This window comes from Dromiciops gliroides, chromosome 3, assembly GCF_019393635.1.
Source record: "Dromiciops gliroides isolate mDroGli1 chromosome 3, mDroGli1.pri, whole genome shotgun sequence".
NCBI classification, from domain to species: domain Eukaryota; kingdom Metazoa; phylum Chordata; class Mammalia; order Microbiotheria; family Microbiotheriidae; genus Dromiciops; species Dromiciops gliroides.
In genome coordinates, this window is record NC_057863.1 from 368,592,071 (window position 1) to 368,604,852 (window position 12,782).

Genomic DNA, 12,782 nt, shown 5'->3' on the forward strand with positions numbered 1-12,782 from the left:
TCTTCTTTATTATAGATAGACCCTAGATTTAATGTTTTTTGCCTTGGGGTGACCTCAGATATTAATATCTGTCTGTCTCAAGGCTTACATGGCTAGTTTTCTTCTGGGTTTTGATTGAACTCTTGTAGTCATTGTTTGTGTGTATAATCAAAAATGTAATAATTTCCTTAATTTCTAATGATTGATTTTTGCTCCAGGATGGATTTAAAACTAAAGGAGATTTTATCATATGATTGGCTTTCTTCTATACCCAATATATTTACAGAAATTATTGCATTCATGTTGGATATGAAAGTGGCTGGGATGAAATTGTAGAGAACTGAATGACACTCACTACCATTCTTAGTACACATCACATACACTACAGTACATATGAAGTAAAGAAGTAGTCATGAGATTTGAGGAGAATAAGGAATTGAGTGGTTAGGATGCTGGAGTAGATGCCATCAACATATATGTTGAAGTACTTAGTATAATGGTACGATCTGACGAAAAAGGACACTGTGAGCCAAGTATGAGTTCTGATACAAGCCTCGCTTAGTAAAGGTTACCTTTCTTGGAAAAAAGTGTGTAAAACTTCTACTACTTCATGAGAAATGCCTGGTAAATTTGAAATGCTGTCTATCTTATTGGGGGAAGGAAAATCAGAGTTTATAATAGAATAACTACCTTTAAAACTATGCCTTGGTAGAAGCATGTCTTAACCATAATACTAGATTTAATTTTCTGTAAAAATAAATAGAATATAAGTTATTTCTTTTGAGAGAATGCAGTGCCTCAGAGCCACAATCTGAGTCAGCACTTCAATATTGATCATTAAAAGGATAGTTGGCACAATCCTTGTATTGAGAAAGGGTCAGGTAGTAAAGGTTTTTGTTAAGGCCATCAATGGCTTTCATGTTTTCTGGGAGTCAAACTGGAAATCAAACACCTGAAAGTTCTCTTTCATCTGCTTTTCACTGAACCTCTTTGCAAGATTACCATGCCTCACAGAATCTGGTATCAGAAAACAACCCAGGCTAGGATCCATTTGTGCTTTTTGGCAATGGTTTCCAAGACTGGGTCATCTAGCAGAGCAGGAGTCTTTTCATCTACAAAGAGGTTCTGTGGGTCCCAAAGCACTGTATGCTACCAATATGATTACCATTTGACTTGCAGAACTCCACAGTTTTTCTCTGGTTCCAGGTAAAGGTTGCAGACAGGGTTTTGTTTGTTGGTGTTGTTGTTTTTTTGTTTTTTTGTTGTTGTTTTTGTTTTTTTGTGGGGCAATGATGGTTAAGTGACTTGCCTAGGTCACATAACTAGTAAGTGTCAAGTGTCTGAGGCCAGATTTGAACTCAGGTCCTCCTGAATCCAGGGCCTGTGTTTTACCACTGCACCATCTAGCTGCCCCATGCAGACAGGTTTATATTTAAGGTCAGGTTTATTCAGGATCATCTCCAATTGATTGTGGTTGAAGTCGGACACTTTGATGGAATTAAAGAGGCTTGTGTCCTTACATTTCTCCATGGCCTCCCAAGTGCCAAACAGAGCCACAGAGGCAAGGAGAAGCTTGTTATTTTCATCCATTGGCAACTTATTTTTTTCTAGTTTAAGAGAGACAAGTCAATAGAGGTCAAGGTAATCAAGTTCGGTGCTCTTCGGGATCTCTTTCAAGCCAGAACTGGACTAATTCAGGGCAACAGGATGTACTCCAAATTTTTCACTGTGTAAGATAATGTCCTCTATGGTCACTGTCCATCTGCAACCTTCACTCAGATTGGCTGTTCAACTTCTTTTTCATTATCATATAGGAATATATCATCAATACTGGCAAAAGTCCACTTCAATTGCCACCTTTATGGCATTTTCAGTTTTGGGAACACTTCTAGGTCCATAAGTACCAAGTACCAGCACTGGGATGATATTCCCATCATTCACTGTCACCCTATGAAATCTGGAAAGAGACATTACTTTTCACCCCACAGGTAAGGTCAATTCAGTTCAACGTCAGAAAACTTCCAGTGGACTACAAAAGACTAATTCAAAGCATGATATATATAAAACAACCCCCCCCCCAAAACCTATTACAATGCTGTAGTCACAACTCTGATTTATTACTAACTTTGTTTTTGTTTTTGATTTTGTTTTGTTTTGTTTTTGTAGGTCACTGAGGGTTAAGTGGACTTGCCAGGGTCACATAGCTAGCTTCAAGTGTCTGAGGATGGATTTGAACTCAATTCCTCCTGAATCCAAGGCCAGTGCTTTATCCACTGTGCCACCTAACTGGCCTCTATTATGAACTTTTAATTTAAAAAAAAATAACAAACATTATCAACCACTCCACTCCCAAATATCGACAACAAATATTTAATGGAATAATATTCAAACCCCTTAGTCTGGCATTAGATGTTCCTTTGCCTATCCCAAACTTACTTTTTCAGTCTTATTTTAGAGCATTCCCTTTATTTACCATGTTAAAACCAAACGAGATGGTTTCTTGCTGTCAGACTATACTGTTTTGCCATTATCATGCTGTTCAGTGCGCCTGAAATGCCCTCCATAACCATCTTTAAAGAGCTAGTTCAAATGCCACTTCTTCCACTACATCTATTTTAATGCCCCTAACCATAAATTATCTCTTTTTTCATTCTTATAGTACCCCACTTTTTTCCTTTCTCTAAAATGGGCTTAATAGCATTTTCCTTTGTAACTTTTACATGGATTTTTATGCCTCTCTCCCTAAGTTGATGAGAGCCTTCTTGGACAGCAGGCACTATGCTGTCATGAAAGCACATGCATTTTTCATAGTGTAGCCTCTCATAGATAATGCCTTGAATACAATGCCTTGAATGTAGTAGGTACTCAATACATATTTATCGGATGATAAATAGCATTTCTTCAACAGAAGTTTGAATGTTTTAATAGCCAAATTTTAATTTCAGCTTTGTCCATTTAAATTCAAACCTGCTTACAACATCACAGAGCACTCTCAAGCTGTTTAGTTACTGAGACTTCTCTATTACCATCTGTAGTGGAGATGGTACCCAATGTAAAAGAACCAGATGCAGCAAAGAAATTAAAATATGGGCCACTGTCGAATGCTCCTGGTTTGAAGTGCCTAAGTGGTATGGCAATTAATGTCTGTGAACAGCTGCTTTTAAAGATTAAGCAAAGTGATTGCTTTGCCCCATAAATGGACAAATCCACAGATGTTTCGGGTTGTGCTCAGTTGTTGGCATTTAGAAGATAAGCTTTGGAAACACTGTGAATGAAAGCATGCTGTTTTGTAAAACTTTGCTGGCTGGTATGACAAGAGAAAACTTTCTAAAATTTTTCAAGAAGCAGCCCAGATTTGGCTGTATACTAGAAGCAGCATGCTGCTCTTTGTATTGATGCTACTAAATCAATGACTGGAAAGAAAAAAAAAACACAACAGTGGATTTGTCACTTGATTACTCAGCAAGGTGCCTGATGCTTTCTGGGTGCACTCTATTATCCATAGCCATGCTCTCTCTGTCAAAGACTACTGCAAGTTATACCAGCTGCTTGGCATAACTATTCACATTGTTGACTACCTTAGGTATTGTTCTCTAAATATATTTACACATATATGAAAAATGGCATCTCTTCCATAATATAGTCTCCATGGAGAAATCCAATAACAATGTGGAAAGAATTAAAGAAGTTAGCTGAAATATACTCAAAGGAGATGCTTTTCTTTCTTGATCAAAAATCCCATTTTGGCCTACTATTTAATAATCCATTGGTGTTTCCTAGCTTGCCTTGCTTGGCAGATGTTTTTCTCACCTTGTTGGACTATATGAGATTTTTGCTTGGTACGCATGAACACACACACACACACACACACACACACACACACACACACACACCCCACCCCCCCACACACACCAAAAGAGAAACAAAAAAAACCCTGTGGTTATCTTTAGTAAGCTTTCATAAGGAAGCTGGTTCACAGTAATCTGGAAGTATCCAAGCTTTAAGAGCAGTACCCTGATCCTGTAGAGGACACTGACATGAAAGGGATGGTAACAACAGAAACAGGAACTCTGGGTAGATGCAGAGGAAACTCATAATCATGGGAGTAGGCATAGAACTTTAGGTTTTATGTTTATGCCTATAGGGAAGCTGCTCTGGCAACATTGGGACAGTACTGTCACAGATAGTACAGGAATTATTAAAGTCTAATAAATACGACGTGTTAGGTATCAAAATGTGAGTGTTGGTTATCAACAATTTGGGCCCTCACCTCTGATGGATAGAACTATGGTTCTGAGAAAGAAAGATATACTAGGAAACCTTTTATATGGATAAACTAGAATCTGTATAGAGTAATTAGAACTAAAAACTATAAAGTTGTTAATAAAGTTAACTATAAAATCATTCAGTAGAACTCCATTCTAAAATTTCTTTTGAAAAGCTCATCTTTTCCCTATTTTATTGCTACATGCAAAGATAGTTTTAAACATTCTTTTTTATAAGATGTTGAGTCCCCCAATTTTTTCTCTTCTTTCCCCTTCTCCTCCCCAAGATGGTATGCAAACTTATAAGTTATACATGTGCAATCATGTGAAATATTTCCATGTTAGTCATGTGAAAGAAGAAAAAGAGTAAAAGGGAAAAAGACATGAAAAGAACAGTATGCTTCCATTTGCATTTACATTCAATAGTTCTTTCCCTGGATATGGATAGCACTTTCCATCATGAGCCTTTTGCAATTGTCTTATGGCTGAGAAGGGCAAAATTTATCACAGGTCATCATGGCACAATGTTGCTATTATTCATATCGAATGTTTCCTCCTGGTTCTGGGTACTTCACTTAGTATCAGTCTACTTAGTTCTTTACAGGTTTTTCTGAAATCCACCTGATCATCTTTTTTATAGCACAATAATGTTTCATTACATTCATATACTGTTGTTTAGCCATTCTCCAAGTGATGCACATTACCTCAATTTACAGTTCTTTGCCACCACAGAAAGAGCTGCTATTAGTATTTTTGTACATGTGAGTCTTTTCCCCTTTGTTATGATCTATTTGGGAAACACACCTAATAGTGTTATTACTGGATCAAAGAATATGCATAGATTTATACCCCTTTGTGTATAGTTCCAAATTACTGTCCTGAATCTTTAAATTAATTCACACCACCACCAATAATTAATTAGAGTCCCAATTTTCCTACCTCTTCTACAACATTTATCATATTCTTTTCTACCATATTAGCCATTCTCATAGGTGTGAGGTAGTCTCTCAGAATTGTTTTAATTAGCATTTCTCTGATCAATAGTGATTTAGAACATTTTTTTATATGGCTACATATAGCTTTAATATGTTCATCTCAAAACTGCCTATTCATATCATTTGACCACCTCTCAATCAGGGAATAACTTGTATTCTTTTTTTTTTTTTTTTTTTTTTTTTTTTTTTTTTGTGAGGCAATTGTGGTTAAGTGACTTGCCCAGGGTCACACAGCTAGTAATTGTTAAATGTCTGAGGCTGGATTTGAACTCAAGTCCTCCTGAATCCAGGGCTGGTGCTCTATCCACAGTGTCACCTAGATGCCCCATAACTTGTATTCTTATAAATTTAATTCAGTTCTCAATATATTTTAGTAACGAGGCCTTTTTCAAAAATGTTTGCTATAAATTTTCCCCCAGCTTTCTCCTTTCCCTCTATTCCTGGTTGCATTCTTTTGCTTGTGCAAAAGCTTTATAATCTAACTGTAATCAAAATTATTAATTTTGTATTTTATAATGATCTCTATTTCTTTTTATTTAATAAATTCTTCCCTTCTCCATGAATCTGACAGGTAAACTATTTCTTTCTCTCCCAATATACTAATGATGTCACTCTTTATATCCACATTAGTTCTGTCACTCTGAATCAGCAGAGCTTCTCAGCTGGCTGAAAGTGCCTGAATCCAGGAGCAATCTACTATTGCTCAGGACCAAAACCAGCTCAGGAACTTGCAGAACTCAGATCAAGGAAACATTGGTCATATATTTGTAATGAACCAGACAATTTGGGATCAATGAAAGCTAGCAGGTTCCCAGCCTGACCTTCTCTGAGAATCTGAAATGAAATAATATTCAATACCCCAAATAAAACAGTAAAGGAAAAATCTAGATCTTTTTTTCCCTCTAGCAGTGTAGTAGAGACTGGCTCTAACATCGAGACTAACACCAAGTCAGGAAGCTGCTATAAGAATCTATGATAGTTACAGTCATGCACAAAATACAAAATGCAAAAACTGAAATTACTTTAAAACATATATAAGCAAAATCTCAAAGTAAAATGCACCTTAGGTACAAGGTCAACTAAAATTCCTGGAAAAGAAAATTCCGGTCAAGAAACTGAAAGATAGTGAAGAAAATGAAAGAACTAAAAGTAGAAACAACTGACCTGAAAACAGATCGAGGAGAAAAAAAATTGAGAATCAGTGGACTACCTGGATTTCATGACAAAAATAAAAGCTTAGACATATATTTTAAGAAAACTTAAAAGTTAACTTCCCAGATTTCTTTTAACTATAGGACAAAGTGGAAATAGAAAGAATCCTGTGTTTGCCTCTTGAAATAAACCCCAAAATTTAAATCCCTAGAAATATCATAGCAAAAATCCATACCTTTGAGGTCAAAGAAAAAAATATTGTAAAGAGTTAGAATAGAATAATTCAAATACAAAGGAGACACATTTAGGATCACTTACAATTTTCAGTATTATCACCCTAAAGGTGTGAAGAACTAGGAATATGATATTGCATAAGGTAAAGGATATGGGTTTACAGTCTCTAACAAATTATTTAGCAAATCTGAATATAATTCTTGAGGGTAAAAATGGAACTTAATTGAAGTAAAGGACTTCTAAGCATTTCTGATGAAAAGATAAGAGTTGTATAGAAATTTTAATTCAAACACAAGAGTTAAGAAAAACATAAAAGATAAAAACAAATGAACAATCATAAGGGACTAAACAAGAATAACCAGCTTGTATTCAAATATGGAGTGATGATGCATGTTTTCCCTCTAGACCCAACCATCATCGGGGTCATGGAGGTAGCTTATTGAGATAAAGCCTGGGAGTAGTTCTGTTATTTCTTTTTGTTTGTTTGGTTTTTTTTGTTTTTGAGGGGCAATGGGGGTTAAATGACTTGCCCAGGGTCACACAGCTAGTAAGTGTCAAATGTCTGAGGCCGGATTTGAACTCAGGTACTCCTGAGTCCAGGGACAGTGCTTTATCCACTGCACTACCTAGCCGCCCCAATTCTGTTATTTCTTGATAATCTTAAGAGAAGAATAGAGAAGAGAAGAAGAATACATAAGGAAGAGGGTGGGAAGTGAAAGAAAGGCTAGAAAAAATCATCTCCAGTAATAAGAGTATGAAAATAAGCATGTGTATTGTAGGGACCAAATTTTTTTTTTTTTTTTTTTTAGTGAGACAGTTGGAGTTAAGTGACTTGCCCAGGGTCACACAGCTAGTAAGTGTTAAGTGTCTGAGGCCGGATTTGAACTCAGGTACTCCTGACTCCAGGGCTGGTGCTTTATCCACTGCACCACCTAGCCACCCCTGGGACCAATTTTTAATTGGGGAGTGTTAGCTAGGTGGCTCGCCACAATATTGGGGCAAGGAAGGAGACCGGCAGCCTCCCTCAAAACAGAGCAGGATTTATTTAAGAAGAACAAACATAAAAAAAAAAAAAAACACAAACAGGATCAGTAGAATCAAGGAAAAGGAAATAAAATGGGGAAAAGGGAAATTATACAACCTGAACACCACTACCACTGAGGAATCAGCTGAGAACACACAGCAGTGTCCTGTCACCTTCCAGCTTCGAGCTGAAAACCTCCCTTCTTCCCAGCAGACCCCAGGGTGACTACACACAGCCCCCAGCCAATTGGCTGGCCACTCTGACAGTCACATGACTGCCCTCACTAGGCTTCCAATCAATATAATTTTGCTGTCCCATGTAGGCTTTAGTGAGTGGTGATGACTTGTGGTGCCAGCGCCATGACAAAGGCTACAACCAGTGAGTGGAACACCGTGCAGTTTGCAGAGCCCCAGGCTGGTGCCTACACTGAGGTTTTTTTTTTTTTATTCTAGCCAAAAGATGGGGTCATAAAAACCTCAAATAACAATTAATTCTTTACAGTACAAACAAGAAGGAAGGATTAGGAGGGAACAGCTGATACTTAAACTGTACTTTCACAGGAACTGGTCAGATGAGGGAGGCAGGGAGATAGACAGAGACAGACAGAGAAAGAGTGTCAGAAACAGAGAGAGAGAGAGAGAGAGTATAAGTGTACAAGTGTACATATATGCCTAATAGGGAAATTTATTTTGCTTGATTATACATGTTTGCAGGAGGCAGAGCCAAGATGAAAGAGAGAAGCCAGGAAGTTGTCTGAGCTCTCCCATGTTTCATTCAAAAACAACATTAAATCATGCCTCTAAATGAATTCTGGAACTCTAGAGCCTGTAAAAAGACAGAGAGACACAAACTTCTTATTTGAGATTTTTTAGAAGACTTCAGGAAAGGTCTGTCTCACTTGGGAAAAAAGGAAAGGCAACTCGGCACAGCAAGGCTCCACACAGCTAAACTCAGCATAGCTGAGAGATGCATATTTCAGAGGGGGTCTGGGCAGGTCAGTAGGAGGATCCCAAACACAGAATAAATAATCGTTGAGTCCCCTTGGTTCTGGCTCAGAAGGCTGGTGGCACAACAGGCCATTTGTCAGACCTGCCATTCCTGGCTGGGAGGGCAAACTGCCAGCCAGAGAACCACCCAAATGACAAGCTTGACCCAGCCAAGCCATCCCAGCCTAGGGAACAAGCCCAGAGTGGTAAGGAATCTAAAAGCCACAGAACCCTCAGAACAGAAAGCCAGTGACCTGGCCCCTATCCCTGAGAACAAGAAACTTGCAACAGTGACCCCTGTACCCCAGGAACAGACCTCAATTTTGTAACTTTAAAAATAGGCTAGAATATGAGTAAGAAACAAAAAAAGAGCCCTTACCATTGATAACTTCTATAGTGAAAGGGAAGACCATAATACAAACTCAGATAAATTTATTAAAATGCCTACAAGTGAAGCCTCAAATTGGAAGATGATCTTGTCTCAAGACCAAAAAGTCATCTTGGAAGAGCTCAAAAAGGCTTTTAAAAACCAAATGATAGAGATAGAAGATTAAAAAAAAGAAGAAGCACAAAATTTGACCGAAAAAAACAATTCCTTAAAAAATACAATCGGCCAAATGGGAGAGAAAAATTGGCCAAATGGAAAAGGAAGTGCAAAAGCTTACTGAGGAAAATAATGCCTTAAAAATTAAAATTGTGCAGATAGAAGCTAATGAGTATGAGAAACTAAGAATCTCTCAAGCAGACTCAAATGACTGAAAAAATAGAAGTAAATGTGAAATACATCATTGGAAAGACAACTGATCTGGAAAATAGATCCAGGAGAAACAATCTAAGAATTATTGGAATACCTTCAAGCTATGAATGAGAAAAGAGTCTAGACACTATATTCGAGGAAACTATCAAGGAGAAATTCCCTTTTATTGTAGAATCAGAGGATAAAATTATCATTGAAAGAATCTACCAATCACCTCCTGAAAGATACCCCAAAAGGAAAACTCCAAGGAATATTGTCAACAAATTCTACAATTATCAGATGAAGGATTAAACATGTTTGCAAAATGGGTTTTGTTTTTATTTTTCCTCAATAAATGGGGTGGGAAGGGAAAAAATATATTTTTCTCTTTTTTTCTGAATGAAAGAAAAATAAATAAATATTTATAGGAGCTCTTTTTTGTTGTTTAATAACCAGAAACTAAGGGGTGCCCATCAATTGGAGAATGGCTTTAAAATTATGGTATATGAACATAGTGGACCATTGTTATTTTCTTTAAAATGATGAAAGGGACAGTTTAAGAGAAACTTGGGAAGATTTATATGAGCTGGTTCAAAATACAGAATAAAAGAGAACAATTTATACAATAACTTTGAAAAGAGAATTTTGAAAGACTTAAGAATTCTCTAATTAATGCACGGACCAAACACAATTTCAGAAGACCACTGATGAATCATATCACTCACTTCCTGAAAGAATGATAATAGACTCAAAATGTAGAATAAAACCTTTTTGCTATTGTTAATGAAGGATTTTTGTTTTCCTTTCTTATATCATAGCAAAGATAAAAATTCATCAGTGCACATGGAAAAGATAGGATAAAATATCAAAACATTAAAGCAGATATAGCATAATTTCTTAACATTTAATTTTTGCTTTGTCAATTGAGAAAAAAATCATTTTTCTTTCCTCTCACCATTATTTATCCGACCATTGTCAATTAATGGAGATCCCATTAGTTTGTAATCCTTTATCACCACAAAAAGTTACTATGAATATTTTTGTAGCTGTCAGATTTTTTTTATTTCTTTAACATTTAAGACTAGTAGTAGTATTACTAGATGAAAGGATATATATACATACATACACACATATATACACACATATGTATGTTTGTATATACACATGTATATATGTGTGTATGTGTATGCATATTTCGTTCCGTAGTGGCTGGACCAATTCACAGCTCCATAAAGGTATCCATATGCCCATTTTCCTTTCACTTTATTTCAGTAAACATTTATTAATTGCCTAATATGTGTCAGGCTTTATACTAAGCTCTGGGGAAACAAGAAAAAGAAGGCAGTCCCAGCCTTCAAGAAGCTAGTAATCTAATGGGAGAATTCAAAATACAAAAGGAAGAATGAAAATGGGGGTCAGGAAAGGGAATACCAGGCAATATCTTGTTCCACAAAACCAAGCAGAGCTACAAATGCAAAATGTAGTGAAAGTCTAATTTCTACCCTTTATGAAGGAAGTGCCCTCAATCATTTGTCACTTTCATTTTTCTGTCTACTTTGTATATATTTTACCAAGAAAACAAAATAAAAATTTATTAAAGTGTATCCATAGTTACATAAGAATAAGAGCCATAACAACCAAACTGGTCAAGTGATATGAATAGGCTATTAAAATTAAAAAGTGATTCAAGGGCTGATGATACCATATTACAGTGTGAGCTGTGGAATGAAAAATCCCAAAGAAAACTAAAATTGCTTTTCATTCTTTATCAGATAACTCTTACCCAGACAGACACAACCATTCCCCATAGTGAAGGGATACCCTCCTGAAGGACATGCGGATTCTGTCAATTCATGCCTCTCCCCTTTAATCAACACATTTTTTGTGAACTGCATGCTACTCACCATTGGGTGGCAGCTGTCAATCAGAATTTATAGTGTCAGTTTGAAATCAAATTCTAAATCAAGGTTAGAATCTACAAGGTTGTCATAGTGGCCTCATCTAGTAGAAAGGACATTTAAAAACTGGATTCTTGTCTTGCTGATTCAGGTATAGAAAACTTTAGAAAAGTCATTTAAAGTTCTTTGGATCTTACTTTATTCATTTGACAGATGATCACCTTTCATGCTTTACTTATTGGTAGTATTCCTTCTCCTTCTCTTCCTCCTCCTCCTATTGTCCTTCATATAGCCCTTTAAGTTTTCTGGTGTTTTATATATGTCATCTCATTTGATCCTCACAACAACCTTGTGATATAAGTGCTATTATTTTTCCTATTTTATTGATGAGGAAACTGAGACTGAGTGAAATTGAAATGCACAAATTCACACAGGTAATAAATGAGATAATATTTGTAAAGTGATTAGCATAGTGACCAGCATATGCTAAGTTTTATGTAAATGCTAGTTAGCTAGCTATGGTGGTGGAAGCTGGAAAATCTTCAGTTTCATTCCTGGCAGCAACATGTGCCTTATGACTGATAAGGACCAGCCTGGTTAATTATGGAAAGGCCCATTACCAAACCTCATGTCTACTAGGTAACAAATTCTCTAACAGTGATGACAGGGACCACATTTTACTTTTATCAACCTCAATTTTTAATTCACTTCAAAACACATTTATAAGCTGCTTCAAGAGAACACTTCCCAATGCTGAGTAAAAAGTGGCTGGAAGTAACTTAGTATAGATTTTGGTTGGAGAGGCTGATAGATTGAAATGATGTAAGATGCTGGGAGGCAAAAACTTGGACCTTTGGGACCTTTGGGTTTATCATATACTAGATTACCATAGTCATTTACTATATTTTATTTTCTAACTATTCTTTTCCACTGATCCACCTCTCTATTTCTTAGTCGCTACCAGATTGTTTTGATAATTACCACTTTATAATACAGTTTGAGATCTGATATTGCTAGACCACCTTCTTTCATATTTTAATTGATTCATATGATATCCTTGAGCTTTTGTTTTGCCAGATGAATTTTGTTATTATTTTTTCTTGATCTATAAAATATTTTTGGATCATTTGATTGGTACAGCACTATCCATGGCTTTGCTTACCCATGGGCAATTAATATTTTTCCAGTTGTTTAGATCTGCCTTTGTGTAAAAAGTGTTTTATAATTCTGGTCATATAGTTACTGTGTTTGTCTTTGCAGGTAGACTTCCAAGTATTTTATATTGGCCACAGTTATTTTAAATGGAATTTCTCTTTCTATTTGCTGCTGCTGGACTTTTTTGGTAATATTTAGAAATCCTGATTATTTATATGGACTTATTTTTTATCCTGCAACTTTGCTAAAGTTCTTAATAATTTCAAGTAGCTTTTTAGTTGATTGTATACGATTTTCTTGGTGTTTTTTTTTTTTTTAGGCAATTGGAGTTAAGTGACTTGCCCAGGGTCACACAGCT

General features: G+C 36.2%; 1 pseudogene; it reads right to left on the minus strand.

Moving 5' to 3' along the window:
* Positions 1 to 803: 803 nt before the first annotated feature.
* LOC122745888 lies at positions 804 to 1,950 on the minus strand (annotated as a pseudogene).
* Positions 1,951 to 12,782: the final 10,832 nt, after the last annotated feature.